Source organism: Malus domestica, chromosome 16 (assembly GCF_042453785.1).
Source record: "Malus domestica chromosome 16, GDT2T_hap1".
NCBI lineage: Eukaryota > Viridiplantae > Streptophyta > Magnoliopsida > Rosales > Rosaceae > Malus > Malus domestica.
In genome coordinates, this window is record NC_091676.1 from 34,176,389 (window position 1) to 34,189,935 (window position 13,547).

Consider the following 13,547-nt stretch of genomic DNA (forward strand, 5'->3'; position numbering starts at 1 on the left):
GCTTTAGGGCACAGTGCTTGGCGAGTCACATAACTCATGTCCTTCGGGCTCTTGGACCTGAAGCGGGCTGGGCCGATGATTGAGAGAAATGAGAAGGTCGTGGGCCTCATGGGCTACTGGAATGCTGGGCATGCATGCTAATGCCTTTTGGTATGAGAAAAGAAAATAAGGGAAAAACCATCATAGGTTGAGCTTCCCTGCTGAGTATTGTGAACGGCGTTGGCTGCATAGTCTTCTTTGCTGGAAGAAAGATGGGCTACCCCCGAGAGAGGAGATAAAGCAAATCAAGGCGGAGGCGTTGGCTAGTTCGATCGTTGTAATGAAGCTTGTTGTCGATGCAGGTGGAAAAAAAAAAGATCTTCCTTACCTGCTCAAGAGGTGCCGGTGCTGGTTGAGAAAAAACCAAAGACTTCTTCCAAGAGGACGAAAGATGGGGCTGCTAGATTTGAGCCAATTATGCCTGCTATGCCAAAGATGGCTAGTTCGATTGCCGAACGGATTGCTCAACGTAGAGGCTTCTTCGTGCCCCAAGTGCTGAAACTAATGCCAAGGCATCTGTTGGGAGATAAGTGTGGTTCACCTTTGAAGAGGCTTGCTAATATAAAGAGTGATAAGGTGGACTCTGCTGCTGAAGTGGTGCCAAGGCCTACTCCCTTGTTGCTGAGATTGATTCGCCAGTTGGGAAAAAGGAGACTGCTCACATGGACAGCTTTAAGGAATCCACTAAGCCTGCTTTTGGGGAGGCTGCTGAGATCTGTGCGTTTTTTAAACCAAATCTGCTTGAAGACATGGACGCTTGTGCTAAGTTTGTCAATGACGTTGGAAAGGTTATTTGCCCGAGTTCCTTTGCAAAGCATACGGCTGAGTATAGGAAGACTGCTCTACTTGCAATGATACAGAAGATGGCTATTTTGGCAGCCGAGTCTATGCTCCTTGACCAAAATGATACCAAGGCTACCGAGAAGGTGGCAAAGGTTATGGCAGTCGAAGCTTATTCTTCTCAGATTCAAGATCTTAAGTGTGCCGTTTCTGAGCTTCATTATGCTGCTTATGCAAAGGATGAAGAGTTGATCGCTACTTATAACGTGATCCACTTTAAGAAGGTCGTTGATAAGCTCGAGCCCTAAGTGTTGGAACTCCAAGGTGCACGAAATATAAACGAAAGTTTGAAGAAAAAAGTGGATGAGCTACATTGTGTCCATGTTGGTCTGCTTGAGGAGAATGAGCAGCTGAAGGGTGAGAAGGCTGGGCTCAAGGCTTCGTTTGTGCAGAGTCAAGTCTATTTCTACAAGTTGGGTTATGTAGATCACCTCTTTGGCAGGCCGTCTGACTTTAAGTTTGCTAAGAAAGACTTTGAGACTTTCTCTATTTCTCCGGAAGACTTACTTGCCTTTACTTTTGAGGCTTCTATTGATGAAGCAGCTAGAGAGATTGATGCCCAAGTTGGAGCAGCCAGGGGTGAAGCGCTAGATGGTACCGTCGCTGAGAATGTCACTACTGCGGAAGGTGTGGCGACCGAGTAGTCGTGAAGTGCCCAAGTTGTTAAAGAGTAGTCTTCTAGGTAGTCTTTAGGATTTTCTCCCTTATTGCTTTTTGCTTTCCTTGAACACCTTCGGTCTTTGCTAGTTGTTTATCAATTTGCTAGAAAATTTAATAAACTTGCTTCATTCACTTTTCTCCATATTCGCTTCTTTTGTTCATACCCTAACTGTTAGACTTTATAGACCAATGACAAGCATGCTACTTTTCTATAAGCAGATAGGTCACGTAGCCTATGCAGCCGTAGGTGTTGGTGTAGAACTTTGCAAAGTTGTTAGCCATAGGGTTAGTAGTCGGACGCTTTACTTACAAAAGCAGACAAGTCCATGTGACCACTATGTTGTTAACCTTGGCTTTCTCCAATTTTGTAAGTTGCATAGCAAGTATCACAACAATTTAGGACTTGGTGTAGGTCGTTTCGCGCTTGGCAGAGGTGAAGCTTATCGACTATGTAGCATGTCGGCAATGGATAAATCTTTGTATATGCACGCTAGCTTGTTTAACTTTCACAAGAATATGCGGTTGTATAAGTCTAGCGTGGATTTACTGCTTGAAGGGCAAGCAGTAGGTAGTTTTATGGAAACCATAAGCTACCTTAATGCACTCGGTAGTAGCTTTAAGGTTCTAGGGAAGTCGTCCCTAGGGCATACTATGTAATGTCCCCCATCCGTCTCTACGGCTCGGTTCCCTACGGACTAGGCCAAGAGACCCAAAATCCTTCAATTAGCTAAGCCTTGAAAAAGACCATTATGGCTACTTCTAGGAATCTCAGCACAAGCCATCGTGAATCTAGTTATACTAGAGTAGCCCGGCTCATCCACATCTAGATATTCGGAGTGTAAGTTTATCCTCTCGCCTTGGAGAGCAGACCCAGGTGGGTGTCAAGGAATTGGTTTACCTTATCGCACTGGAAAGCAATTAGTTTATCCTTTCACATTGGAAAGCATGGTTGGTCCCTCGGGTAGACCTGGCATTTCAAACCTAACCGGTTAACTCTACCCGACCTGATCCATTAAAATGAGTATTAATGGGTCGGGTGGTTAACGGGTCACCCCGTTAATCATCCGTTACATAACGGGTCATTTTGGTTGAACCCGTGAAACCCGTTAACACCCACTATTGAAGGCTTTTGTGTAATTTCAATAGTCAATAATGAAACCCTCACTTTATCTGCTCTTTGAGAAGGAGGTGAAGTTCACTGCAGCTTGGCTTCAAGATCTGCTTGATGTGGGGTATATTTAGCCGAGAGAGAAGGTCATGAATTTGGATAAGCCAAGAACAATCATTGGCCATGCAAGCCGAAGGAATTTAATCCTTGAAAACTACCTTCTGTGCATCTTAGGGTTAAGGAATCAAAGACGATGAATTATGAGATAGGGAATTTGGTTCGATAGAGGAAGTTTTTTGGCAATGTTGTTATGATCTTGTTTGTTAGCGGGCTTATGGAACGAAGTTCCTTGAAGTGGAGATTATTCCATGGAAGGGTATTTAAATAAAAAAAAGAAAAAAGAAAAAACACTGTTAACAGGTGTTAACGGGTGAAAGAGGTGACTTATTAGATTAACGGGTTGGGTTTGGGTAACCCGTTATCTTAACGGGTTAGGTTCGGGTGACCTGTTAAATTAACAAGTCGGTTGAACTCGACCCAAACCCAATAAACCCGACCCGTTTACATATCTACACTCGGGGGGCATAATTCTTGCGATAAGTCCCTAAAAAAGGCGTAATCTTCTTTTGTAGTGCAGGAATGATCATTTGTTGTAAGCATGCAGCCGAACCAAGTTGTAGATTACTTCTAAATTCCTCATTGAAAAATAAGTGAAATGAACGAGAACTTAGCTGTTAGGTAGGAATTACATAGCAACTGGATAATCATCGGCTTGCAAGGTGGTGTCCATCAAGCTACTTGAGTCTTTGGGCTTTAATATAGTGGGAGGTCACACATGGTACTTTCTCATATTGTAGGCGTTCCACTGCTTTTTGATCTCTTTGTCATTCATGGTGGCATGGGTGTAACTACTATTGCCGCCTACTTTGCTGATCTTGTACGGACTTTCCCATATAAGATCCATCTTTTTAAAGCCTTCTCTGTAGGCAGTGATGAAGGCTTTTTTTAGGACTAGATCTCCAGGCTGGAACTGCCGGATCTTGACCCTTTTGTTGTAGCTGGAGAATAGTTGGTACTGGTAAGCTGTGATACGGGTAATGGTCTGCTCGCGATTCTCCCCTGCCACATCTAAGTTTGTGGCCATCTCCTTAATGTTCTGCTTAATGTTTAGCAGTAGAGTGCTGATACTTGGCTCGATGACATTGGGATGAATGATTGTTTCTCATCTAAATGCCAAAGAGAAAAGAGTCGCACCGATTGCTCGTCTTTTGGTGGTGTGATATGCCCATAGACATTCGGGGAGTTTGTCTGGCCATTTTCCCTTCTTGTTGGTGAGGGAACTTCACCAAATCTTTGCCCATGAATTACGAGCCGTTGTAGGTGACGATGGATTGAGGGATGCTAAATAGGCAAATGATGTTCCTCCATATGAATCGCTCTATGTCTAACTGAGTCGTGGTTGTCATGGACTTTGCTTCTACCCATTTGGTGAAGTAATCGGTTGCCATGATCATCATGCATTTGCCCCCAATAGCGAGCGACATTGGCCCTACCAAGTCGATTGCCCACTGCATGAATGGCCAAGGACTCGTCTGTGGGGTAGCTCACTAGCAGACAGTGCTGGTACCGGCTTGCAACATTAGCAGCGGTCGTACTTTTGCACTAACTCCTTAGCGTCTTAATGCATGGTAGGCCAGTAGTAGCCTGCATTAAGAGCCATCTACGCTAAGGATCGACCTTCAGAGTGATTTCCACAAACGCCGTCGTGGATTAAGCTTAGAACCTTTAGGTCGTTGGGAGGCGTTAGGCAGCGGCGATGTGGTTCAGTGTAAAATCTTTGGACGAGGGTGTCATTCCTCATGTAGTAGCATGCTGCCTGAGCTTTCTAGACTCCAATCTTTCCATGGGGAGTGTGTCATTGACCAGGTAGTCTATAGTGGAATCTTGCCAATTTAGAGTTGTACTAAACTGTAACACCTCGGTTGTTGGCTTCGCCTCTATGCTTGGCTTTTCTAGATACTCTACCATAATAAAGCGTTTGAATTGGTGGTCTTGGGCGGAGCCTAAGCTGGCTAGTGCATTCGCATGAGTGTTGTTTGCCTGCGAAACTTGAGTTAGGGTGCAAGTCTGAAACGCCTCAAGTAGTCTGGCTAGTGATTAGCTGGGAATCAAAATGAATTGCGAGCTTTTTCACCGCCAAGTCTTTTGCCATTCAGAGGCCTATTAGTAGGGCTTCGTACTCTGCTTCGTTGTTGGATGTCTTGGAGCCTAAAGTAATCATTTGCTTGAGCATCGAATCATGTGGGGTGACAAGGACCATGCCTACTTTCGAGCCTTTGTAGTTAGAAACGCTTCGTACTTTCCATAGTGTGAAACAGGCGTGGCTAGGGCGTGCTCGGCTACCTCCAGAACATCGTTGGGTTGCTTTGTTGCGTCGCATAGGCTAGGCATAAAGGCGTGGTAGGGAGTCGTGGAGCTGGGGACATGTCACACGTAGCAGAAGATGCTTCACTGCTAGTATCAGGCCGCTTTAGAGCTGAATTATGGAGCAAGGGTCGGCTGGGGTCGTATGATGCACAGTAGGAGGTGGTCCTTAACTTACCGGTATATGTTGCTCCTAAGTAGAATATTCTGGGGCGACAAGGACAAAACTTGCTTCTGAGTGTCCTTCTAGTGTTCGTCTGCCCTTGGCGTGCCTTTTGAACTAAGTTGCTGCATTCGTCAAAAAACTTTGCACCGTCATTATCTGCACCTTTATCGTCGAGCGTTTAGATTGGGCGGAATACTGCGTCATGAGGATGACTGCGTGCGTTTGAAGATATAATTTGCCTTGAATGTGCATCGGCGAACCTCGTCCCAAAGTGCATGCTTCTCTGCCAAAGTGAAAGAGTCTGCTAAAGTTAGATCTTCTTTCATGATCAACACTCCGAACAGCGGGTGGTTTGCTAGGAGTCCTTTTTGGAAGGCTATTTTAGATATGAGTTGTTGCATCCGACTATTTTTACCTTCTCTGCTTTGAACCTCTTCACATAGTCGTGAACCGACTCCTTTGGGATCTTCTTGACGTTGAACAATTGGTAGGCCTTTTTCTTGATTGAGCGAAATGATGAATATTCTTTGGTGAAAACCAAAGAAAATTCATCGAAACTCTAAATGGATCATGGCAGCAGGGTGTATAACCAATCTTGCGCCTGACCTTGTAGAGTGGTGGTGAATATCTTACACATGAGATCGTCGTTGTTCCGATAAAGGACCATCGTGCTTTGATAGTGCTACAAGTACCTCTCCGGATCTCCATCTCATTTGAAAGATGTGGAATGTAGCATACTAAACTTGCGTGAAGGCTCTACCCGCTCGATCTCATCCGTCAAGGGTGACCTGTTCATGTTGGTCATGTCCCATCATAGTGCTTCATCGGCTACTTCGTTGATTTTGGAAATCATGCAATCGCTTGTTTAAGAGTTTCTCTACCTCTTCCTTAATTTGCCTTTGTTAGGGTAGCGGAGCTCTCGGTTGTCTCTGATCTTGACCTACTGGTCTAGGCTGCTCTTCTACATGCTTGGCTCGTCTATATCGTGGCAACAGTGCATGTGGTCCATTCCTGGCAAGCGAAGGAATTCTTCACAGGCTGCCGGTTAAACTTGAGCCGGATTGAGTGACTGCTTCTCTCCGTCCATCATGCTACCTACTCCGATGTGAGGTGGACAATGCTTCTTGCAGGCTTAGCTGCGAATGAACACTTCGCCTAGAAGGTTGCTCATGTTGACTATTAGACTGTGGCCATAACCTTGAATGTATGCTCGTCTGTAGGTCTAGTTAAGAGTACACACTCCTCTGCACGCTAAGACGAGAGTATACGCTATCTTAGGGGCCCAATCCGGAGTGTACACTACTCGAACGCTAGGTTCATGGCTGTTTAATGGGACACTACTGGAGAGGTTCTTTATTTGCCCTTGTCCTACTTCGAGACACCTTGTATAGGGCACGTTGCATCTCGGTGCGCTACAAGAGCTGATTCACCAAGGTCATCTGCTATGTGAGGGCGCGCGTCAACTCTATGATTTGTCAAGACAAGTGTGTTCTCCATTTGGGTTGGAAGAGCTTGGAAGGAATGCATTTTCTTGAGCAATGGAAGTGTGGTAGACTCCAGGTGTGAGATTTGAGTTGGGAAATGTCAAATCCGTTGAGAAAATGCCTCCGGTTTGATCGCAGGCCCATAAATTTGAAGCCGGGATGGTTGAACTAATCTTGGACCGATTTAGGCTGCTTGGAAGGTCGCGGGAGCAGGCTGGGCCATGGGAGTGGGCTACTCGGCACACGTGGGTGCGAGGCTAAGGCTCAGCTTAGCAACACGTTGGGTTCGCGTTGGGCTTGAGTGGCTCAGGCAGTCTCGCCTTGGGTTTGGGCCCGTGTGGGCTTGAATGGCATGGCTTGGGCCATAGTTGTGGCTCCATAGGCCTTGTCGTGGTGGTTGTCATGGTGGTGCCTTGTGGAGGTGGTGCTGCTCCACTCATTGTTGTGTTAAGCCTTATAGATCGTCGCAGTCCTAATCTTTGAACGTTGGAATTTCCGTTTGTTGAGGTTTCCAAATCTCTTGCCATTGTACTTTTCTTTTACGTTTTATCGAAGAATTTTTAGAAATAAAAATTCCAAGAATTAGAACGTACGAAAAATCTATAAATAAACAACAAAACGAAAAACCTTGAATGTGAAAGTCTTCTACGAGCGTTTCATCAAGACTCTCAATGAAAGCACAAATTTGTGGATGCAAATTTCTTCCTCCTTGTTCTTGGACAAAATTGCACCTACAAAACAAATAACACCTTAGGTCAAGACCAAGAGCCTCACATGCCCACGATGAAATGGGGAGCTTTGGCCGAAGAACCTCCGATGCCAAAGTTAGAATTTTGAGGGAAAAATGTATGGAGAATTTAGAGAATTTTGCAGGGTGTAGAACTTGGGTTTTAGAGAGAATGAGGGTGTTTATATAGGGTGTGGCCGGCCCCCTTGGGAGGAGAAGGACCGGCCACTTAGATGGCTTTTTGGGTTAGGTTCTTAATTTGTAGCTAATTAGTAAATTAATTGAATAATAAATCAATTAATTAGCTAATTAATATAATTTGAAAGGAAAGATTTGGGGGTTACCTTGTGGAGAATATTTGATGAGGATGGATGAAATATGTTTTAAATAAATACCTATTTTGGGCACTTTTGACTTGATTGAGAGATGGTTTTTGATGTAGAAACTCAAGATTCTGAGAGAAAACTGAAGGTAGAGAGAGAGAGAAATTGTAGAGAGAGAAAGTAATTAAAGTTTTATATATTCCAAATCAATGAGTACATGTGTATCAATACATTACAATATTGGCTGAGTCACCATAATCACTAAGAAACTCTAACAGATTCTATGATCTAACAATCCAATCTTAACAGCTAAGCAAAAATTCAATCTGGTGGACCTTTTTTATGCTTAACACACCCCCTCAACCTAAAGGTAGGTGATCTAAATGCAAGCTTGTAAGTCAAATCTGCAAACCTTTCAACAGGTAAGGATTTGGTGAAGATATCTGCAACCTGATATAGAGAAGCAACATGGTGCACAATGACATGTCCAGAGAGAACATTTTCACGGATGTAGTGATAGTCAATCTCTACATGTTTAGTTCGAGCATGAAAGACAAGATTGAATGCTAGAGCAAAAGCACTTTTATTATCACAAAAAATAGCATGAGTTTTCAGCAAAGGAAACGAAATATCTTGCAAAATTTTACAGACCCAAGTAATTTTAGCAATTGTGTTTGCTAGGGATCTATATTCGACCTCTATAGATGACCTAGCAACTATGTTTTGTTTCTTTGCACTCCAAGATATGAGATTCAGACCAAGAAAAATACAATACCCACTGGTGGACCTTCTGTTAATAGGACAACTTGCCCAATCTGCATTAGACCAAGCAGTCAAGTATTGAGATCCCTTAGTAAACCATAACCTAGAATCAATTGACCCTTTAAGTATTGAAGGATCCTTTTAACAGCCTGCAGATGAATTATCCTTGGTGCATGCGTGTATTGACGCACCTGATTAACTGAAAATGCCAAATCAAGTCTGGTCCATGTCAAATATTGGAGGGCACCAACAGTGGATCTGTAGAAAGTAGGCTCAAAGATCAATGTGCCTGAGTTATCAAGCTTTGTAGAACTAATAGGTGTAGAACAGGGTTTAACACCAATCATATCGGTTTTGGAAAGAATATCTAATGCATACTTAGATTGATTCAGAAATAATCCCTTGGCAGTCATATGAACCTCAATGCCCAAAAAATAATGAATGTCACCCAAATATTTGACAGGAAACATAGTCTGCAGTTGAGAAACAATTGATTGACACACTGAAGTAGGGCTGCCAGTGATTATTATGTCATCGACATAAACCAAGATAAAAGTAATAAAAGAATCTCGTTTGATGAAGAGGCTAGTATCAGAGAAAGATAGAGAGAACCCCAAGGATAAGATGGCCTAATAGAAAGCATCATATCAGGCCCTTGGTGCTTGTTTGAGGCCATAAAGAGACCACTTAAGCTTACAGACATGATTTGGCCAAGTGGAATCGACAAAGCCAAGGGGCTGAACCATATAGACAACCTCTTTTAAAGAACCATGCAGGAAGGCATTACTCACATCGAGTTGATGAACAAACCAGTCATAGGTGACATTTATGGATAGAATAATCCTTATAGTTGTAGGCTTTGCAACTGGGCTAAATGTCTTACAAAAGTCAATGCCTTCTTGTTGGTGAAACCCCTTAGCTACTAACCTCGCCTTATATCATTCAATTGAGCCATCGAGTTTGTGCTTGATTTTAAACACCTACTTGCACCGACTAAGTTGTAGCTAGGATTAAAAAGAACCAGATCCTAAGTTTGGGTAGCTTGTAAAGCTTGAAATTCATCCTTCATGACTGCCATCCAATTGGGATTCTTAAAAGCTGGCAAAAATGTAGTTGGAGTAGGAGGAAGTCTTGTGAGAGAATCAACAGTTGTTGGAAGTTGATGTTTTATTGTAGTAAAAACCTTAGGTTTGTGAATCCCTGTTTTTGCCCTTGTAACCATAGGATAAGCATTTACAGGAATAGAGACTGGTCGAGGCTCAAATATAGATGTAGAGATCTTTGGACTAGGAGTGGTTGCTAAGGAGAGATGTGAGGATAAAGTAGTTGAAATACTTGTTGGTGAAGTAATGGGAATACTTGATGGCGAGAGAACTGGAATAGTGATAGTAACTGGAGCATTTACTGGTGAAGTACTCATTGATGAATGCATTGTGGGTGAATGAGAATCTAAAAAGAAACCAGTCTTGAAAGGAAAGAGTTACTCATCAAAAGTCACATGTCTTGAAACATAAACCTTGTTAGTCACATGATCAAGACACCTATAACCACTGTAATTAAGGCTGTAACCCAAAAACACACATTGCTTGCTTTTGACATCTAATTTGTTGGAGGAATAAGGTTGTAAATAGGGATAACAAGCACACCCAAAAGGCTTTAGAGTATGATACCCAAGAGTGGCATTGAAGAGCAATTCCCAATGACTAAAGGTGGAATTCTATGGTGGCAATCTGTTGATCAGGTAAACAGAAGTTTGAAAGACCTCGACCCATAATCGAGGAGGCAAACAACTTTGAGAAAGTAAGGTTCTACCCATTTCAAAATGTCGATGCTTCTTCTCTGCACACCCATTCTGCTTAGGGGTATGAGGGCAACTCAATTGATGAGTAATACCTTAATCATTAAGAAAATTCTGAAACATTTTACTTAAAAACTCACCCCCTGAATGGAATCTGAGACATTGAATCTTGCATTCAAATAGAGTTTGAACTTTGGAAACAAAAGTCTTAAACACTGAATACACATTAGATTTATAGAACATAGCATAAAGCCAACTGTATTTAGTATAGTCATCTACCAAAATAAGGTAAAATCTGTATCCAGTACATGAAAGTGTGGGTGAAGGACCCCATACATCAGCATGAAGTAAATGAAAGGGCCTAATGGAAGTACACAACAAAGATGAAAATGGAAGTCTAGAGGCCTTCCCCAATTGGCAATCAGAGCAGATAGAAGATTTACGAACATAACCAATAACAGGTAATTAATTCTTATTGATAACAGTATGTAAAATAGGGCTAGAAGGGTGTCCTAGTTGTTTATGCCATGTATGAATATCAACTTTAGCAATCATCAAAGCTCGAGGAGAAATAGCAATCCCAGAGATGCCATTGGATGCCTTCCAGTAAAAAGGGTACAAGCCACCTTCACAGGGGCCTAGAAAAGCATCCTCCCAATGCTAAGATCCTTGATATAAAATCCAAACGGATCAAAAGTCAGAGAGCATCAATTATCATACACAAACTTATAAATTGAAAGCAAGTTATGAGAGGCTTGAGGAACTAGCAACACATGATTGAGTTTAAAAGTAGCATTGGTTGTAAGAAGTAAAGCATATCCAGTATGTGAAATGCATAGACCTTTACCATCTCCAACAAAGAGTTGTTCACTTCCAGTGTAGGGAAAAGCAGAATTGAGGGAAGCTAGATTGGGAGTGACATGAGGAGAGGCACCGCTATCAGCAAGCCAATAACTCGGGGGAGGAGAAGTAGTAGCAGTCAGACCCATGGGTGAACTAAGTTGAGACCTCTGAGAAGCAATTTGAGAAAGTCTGTTACAGGAGAGAGCCTCGTGACCAAATTGAAGACATAATTGGCATTGAAGATTACGGCCAGACAGAAACCAGGTACTTTTTTATTTATTATTAAATTGATTGTCCTCAGCAATATTCCAGCTTAAATTAGAGTTTCAGAGTCTAATTCCGATGAAATTACAGGAGAGTGCGAGGGGAGTGAATTATTTTATAGTCTGATACTGTGGAACTACTTGGGGACGATATACATATGATTCTCCTGCATGACAAGAGGTAAAACCCTGGATGATGCTTTTCTCATACTTGTCTCGTTTGTGACATAACTCTAATCTTCTGGTAGGTGTGATGGGACTAACAGATATATCGGTTTCATTGATGCAGCGAGCAAGCAAACCCTTAAAGATAGGATTATCAAACGGTGCTCTGATTTTCTGGACTGTCAATTTTGAAATATTTTGGATGGAAATGGACTTTCAACGCTTCCCATACTCGCAATTCCTTCTAGGGACCTCTAGACCTCAGCTCTGTTGAATAGCTATACAAAGATTGAATGTATGTGGGACTTCGTCGGTCCAGAAAGAAAGCTATTGAACTGTAAAGATAGGATTATCAGAGGGAAAACGATGTTAGCTTACTTCAACCACTCAAGTACTTGTGTATGTATGTACTTCTGTGGTTTCCATATGGCGGAATGCTTACTCATCTTTCAATGCCTCTGTCATCTTGTGGTAGGTGCATATACATATGTTCCTCTACAAACACAATGGTTGGAGAGAGCTTGGCTTATTGGCACCGCTTGCTAGAATGCACTTGTGACTAGACTTGGTGGCTGGCTGCTGTGCCTACAGATTTCAGTGTAAGTAGTTGAACACTTAAGTGTAATTTGTTCTTCCTTTATGTATCAATGTAATTCAACTATGCAATCAGTCAGGACAACACGGTGGGACTAATGTATTTGTCGGCTTTATTGATGCAGATGGCAACTTTGAATTGTAAAGATAGGATCATCTACAGCCAACGATTTAAACATGCATCAATTGGTTCCTTGAATGGTGCTAGCTCCAGTTATCTGGCATGAATATAGTTCTCCTTTAATCGGAGAGGTAAACCCTGGTATGATGTTTTTTTTTTCCTAATATTGTTTATAGTTTGAGTATAAGAGACATGCCTTTTCATCTTTTCTTGATGTCACTCTCATCTTCGAATGGGTGTAGATATGCTTTTGTACAAACAAAGTGGTTGACCAGCGCGCTTGTTCCTTGTAGGAGTGTCTTCATGCTTGCGTTTGTTGGTATTCCAGTAAATGATATTACTTGAATAAGTGGTTGGCTGGTGTGCTACAGATTTCACAAGAATAATAATTCTTATGTTGAGCACTGCGGATGATTGGTAATTGAGTGTTCCACCACTCTCTTTTGTTTTTTAAGTTCCATTCACTTGTTTTCTAAGATAAATGTATCAAAAATAATTTCTTCATCTTTGAATTTAGGAGTATCTTGTTAAGCTGAGGTATGAAAAAGGAAAGCAGTTGAGTTGGCATCCTATTAAAATGGATTTGAGAGGAAACATGCTTTTCACAGTTCGATTTATAACGAAACGGTAGAAAACGTGTGAAGGTAAAGCTCCGCGTTCTTTTCCTACATTTTCATCAAAACTCTTCATCCACGTACTCTCCTTAAAGAAGAATATATATCACATAATGAAATTGTGCCTATTGTTGCCGCCAATGAACATCTTATCTCCTGGAAGTGATCCAAAGGAACTGAGAGGTTATAGCATTCTTCTCATCGTTGTGGATTTCATGAGCAATCAAGAGAATATTCAAAGTTGCATCGGGACTCGGAGGTTTGTTTTCTTTATATTAGTGTGTGTGATGTCGTGTGACTCGCATAGCAAGTTAACAAACGAAACAAAAAATTATTTGGACATTGCAGATTTGCTCACTATATATGCAGGCAATCATTTGACTCGTGAACAGCTCTAGAGGAAGATGCCGTGGAGAAATTGACGATGATACGCTTTAACCCAAGTTTGATGGTGAAAGTTGGAGCAGTGGACTCTCAAATTTAGAAACCTTCTTGGTAAGTAGCAACTCATCTGTGGTAGTGCATCATGTACATTATCACACATAGCAGGATTTCCCAGTTGCTAAGGGGTCGATTCATTGTTTCCCTTAATATATAGTATTTGTTTTTCTAATTC

General features: G+C 42.1%; 1 long non-coding RNA gene across 1 annotated transcript; it reads left to right on the plus strand.

Annotated features, from left to right (window-relative positions):
* The first annotated feature begins 11,845 nt into the window (after positions 1 to 11,845).
* Positions 11,846 to 12,869, plus strand: LOC103418668 (uncharacterized). The gene is made up of 4 exons (XR_003771692.2): positions 11,846 to 11,993; positions 12,078 to 12,201; positions 12,322 to 12,734; positions 12,835 to 12,869. It is a non-coding gene; the product is annotated as an uncharacterized lncRNA (long non-coding RNA).
* Positions 12,870 to 13,547: the final 678 nt, after the last annotated feature.